The sequence below is a fragment of the Nansenia antarctica genome (genome assembly GCF_963989245.1).
Source record: "Nansenia antarctica genome assembly, chromosome: 4".
In the NCBI taxonomy this organism is placed as follows: Eukaryota; Metazoa; Chordata; class Actinopteri; order Argentiniformes; family Microstomatidae; genus Nansenia; species Nansenia antarctica.
In genome coordinates, this window is record NC_137689.1 from 46,463,965 (window position 1) to 46,467,661 (window position 3,697).

The 3,697-nt window shown below is 41.9% G+C and overlaps 1 long non-coding RNA gene across 1 annotated transcript; it reads left to right on the forward strand.

The window, feature by feature from the left end:
• The first annotated feature begins 692 nt into the window (after positions 1-692).
• Positions 693-1,860, forward strand: LOC308156857. Its single transcript, XR_013937426.1, has 4 exons — positions 693-730; positions 850-936; positions 1,351-1,580; positions 1,800-1,860. It is a non-coding gene; the product is annotated as an uncharacterized lncRNA (long non-coding RNA).
• Positions 1,861-3,697: the final 1,837 nt, after the last annotated feature.

Below are 3,697 nucleotides of genomic sequence, written 5' to 3' on the forward strand. Positions count from 1 at the left end.
TGCCCCCCTCCTCCTCAGGGAGAACCCCCATGCCCCCCTCCTCCTCAGGGAGAACCCCCATGCCCCCCTCCTCCTCAGGGAGAACCTCCATGCGCCCCTCCTCCTCAGGGAGAACCTCCATGCGCCCCAACACCTCAGGGGAGGGAGCAATAAGCCACGAGCAACCTGCAATTGGTTTGTGTTTTTTTTTTTACTGTTCTGAGTGCAAAAAAAAAAGCAGCATCCACACACTCAAATCTGTGCAAAAATCATTGTTTATTGCGAGCTGTGTGACACAGGTGTTTTGTGCATTGGCTAATCAAGTGATGTTGTTTGAACACCTCAGCTAAGTCTGATCACGGATGAGCGGTGGTATTTTCACTATTTTGACTGTTGAAAAAAATGTATAAAATGTGATAAGAATAGTTGCTATACTAATCAGTAATACTACATTGTTATTCATGCATGAATTCCTATTGTTACTGTTGTAAAGCATGACTTTTTAGACTTTTGAAGCTCTGGTTTTGAATGTAATTCAGTTTTGTTTTCACAGAATGGAAGACGGAGGAGAATATTGAGAGAGCAGCACTCTTATTCAGGCAGCATCTTCTGCGAAATGCTGAGCACAACCCTGTCCTCTGGGTCAGACTTGACATGAATGACGGTTCAGAAGATAAGGAGAGGAGTATTTTGGCTTTCTATAAGCAGCAGAACGTGAATTGGGCCAGTCCCCTGTTTGTTAACTTGATCGGTAATTTAATCAATCATTTAGTCTAATGTAATTTAATCTCTAGTTTCTAAATCTCTAATTTACTAGTCTACAATACATATCTCTTGTTTCAGTTACAATAAGTGTTTCGTAATGTTTAGGTGATGAAGCTGTCGGGCCGGGAGTTTCTCGGTTCTTTTTCTCAATGACAATCTCCAAACTCCAATTTGGATTTGATATCAGTCTAGGTACCTCTTTCACTTCCATATTAAATGTGCTGTTCCATTAACACAACTGATAAACAGTTGATACATTTATTTATTTAACCATGAGTATTCACACAAGGCAGTGTCATTTGCATCAGCAACTTGGTTTTCTCCCTAATTATTAACTAAATAGGCAATGACTACTGACTACATGAATTAACACAGGCCGTTTAGAATCCATTATAAGCAACCAAACAGATAAAATAATGTATTGTGCAACGTACTATGCACAGTTTTTTGTATATGTAAGCTATACATTGCCAAACTCGTAAGCCCCTCAAATTACAAATGGCAAATAGGTGTCAGATATGACAAAAAGCATGTTTTGTGCTTATTCATAAAAAAACTATTGTGGATGATAAATGAAACTTGTTCTCATCTCACTCCATTTTCCAGGTGGACCAGGGAAGACCCTTTTATTTGAAGGGGAGGAAGATCATTTTGTGCCATCCACTTCCAAAGTCCTGCTTGACAGTGGGCTTTTTGTGGTTGTGGGCAAAATGATTGGCCATTCTTTTATCCACGGGGGTCCCAGGTTGACTGGACTGAGCCAGGCACTCTTTGACGACACTCAGCTGTCCTGTCTGGACTGCCCAGACATGGACATACGGGAAATGGTTGAGATTGTGAGTTCCATGTTTATTAAAAGATTTTCCCTCCATATCCTTGCTTATCATTTGCATTTGACGACAATGCTGTAATGGTGAACAACATTAATGTAGTTCGGGATAAGTGCCTGCTAGTAATTGAAATCAAGGGTCAACTGATTGTGTAACAACATGATAATATTTACATGTAACCTTTTAACAGGATTCGTGCTGCTTTGTTTGTTTTGTAATTCACAGCTTGATGGCCAGAGAAACCTCAGGGAGGACGAACAGCAAACCCTGCATGACCTGTGCCTGAACTGGGACCTGCCCCAACTCACTTCTGACAATAGGAAATGGCTGGCTGAGAAGATTCTCATCCATGCAGTAGGTTTCAGTATTTGCTGTTGAATCAATTGCCCTTTGGAGATTGCTGTTGTAATCAGGTTAGGCTCATGCCTTAACCAAGGCATTGGCCATAGAAGTGGATTCTTCTTCTAATAACTATTATAAATATTTTTCTTCTAATAACTATTATTGTAGGTCCTTGGTCGGAGAAGGGAGCAGGTGAAACAGCTGAGGAAGGGGCTGAAGGAGTGTCAGGTCCTTCACCTTTTAAAGGAAAGACCGGAGGCAGTGGAGGTTCTTCTTCCAAGATCGTCAAGCGTTAATGTGGTCCCAGAGGTATTAAAATACAGTGAGCACTCGATGCCTCACACCAGTCAATACCTGGCCTTGTCACTCCTTGCATGTCCAAGAGTACAGTATACTCACTATGTCCCATGTTATGGAAGTGTACATGACAGTTTTAACTGGTCCTATAATCCAAATATTTTGAGTAAAATCGTCTTATTTTCATAGATGATTCTAGGGCGAATTGTGTGGCCAACAGAAGAGAGCGAAGACTCGGACGACGACTACTCACCCAATATCTCGCTACTTGAAATCCAGTGTCGTGTGACTGGGTTCTTGAGGGAATATATTGAGAAAGGTAAGAAATCGATTTGTATTGCTATTTATTCTACACCGTTGTGTACGTGAATGTTCTGTTGTCTGACTTGCAGGTAAATTGAAATGTCCAATTGTATTCGACAGACCATTTCAGGGAATGTAGTTACATTTTACAGCACTGTGGATGTCCAGTTGTCAAATAGTCAGTTTGTTAAACGCGTGTCTTTTTTTCTGCAGCCACATCAGAAGAACTGAACCAGCTTTTGAAGTTCTGGGTAGGGTGGAGTGTTCTGCCAGAACAACTTCATGTTGAAGTTTGCTCGGTCCAGATGCCCACTTCAGCCACATGCTCAGAACTGTTAAAGCTACCTGGTCGCTACACATCCTTCCAGGATTTTGCAAATGATCTTGTGGCTTCTGTGTCCACAACTGACACTGGATTTGGACTTCTCTAGTCACTCCACCTGCCTGACCCCCAGCCTGTCACATTGCCACTGTGTAGATGTTAATAGGTAGGGTAGTGGTGGTCTAGTGGATAGTGAGTTGGACTTGGGATCGGAAGGTTGTGAGTTCAAATCCCGCCTGAAGCCACACCACTACTAGTGTGCCCTTGGGTAAGGCACTTAGCCCTCAGTTACTCCAGGGGGAATGTCCCTGTAATTTTGATAGGTTTGAATTGTGTTTTGATAATGTTATAGTACATTTGGAAGAATATATGTGCTCTGTGCATTACACTTCTGTTCTGAGAGTTCAACTGTTGTGCTTCAACCATACAAGGTTTTGAGGAGTACATTGAGTCCATGTGCTCTGTGCATTACACTTCTGTTCTGAGAGTTCAACTGTTGTGCACAACCATACAAGGTATGTGTTATCTGCTATCCCAGCCTGGGTAGTTTCCCTTCCTGACATTGTGTTGTCAGAGGGGCCCTGTCGTAAATCTGATTTTGCTAAGTGCTGTACATTGAGCTGGGAATGTTTGTATTGGGCAGAGCAGCCCATGGAACTGTTTATGTTAAGGTACATTACCATGAAAATGTTTATATTTGAGCTGAGCAGTCCTAGGAGTGTTTATGTTTAAGATGTACATTTTCATGAGAAATATTTATGTTAAGATGCTTTTCCCATGAAACTGCTTATAACCACGCAGTGCTCGGCCTGCCCCTTTTGTCTTTCTGTTTGGGAATAAATACTGGCTCAAGAGAGGA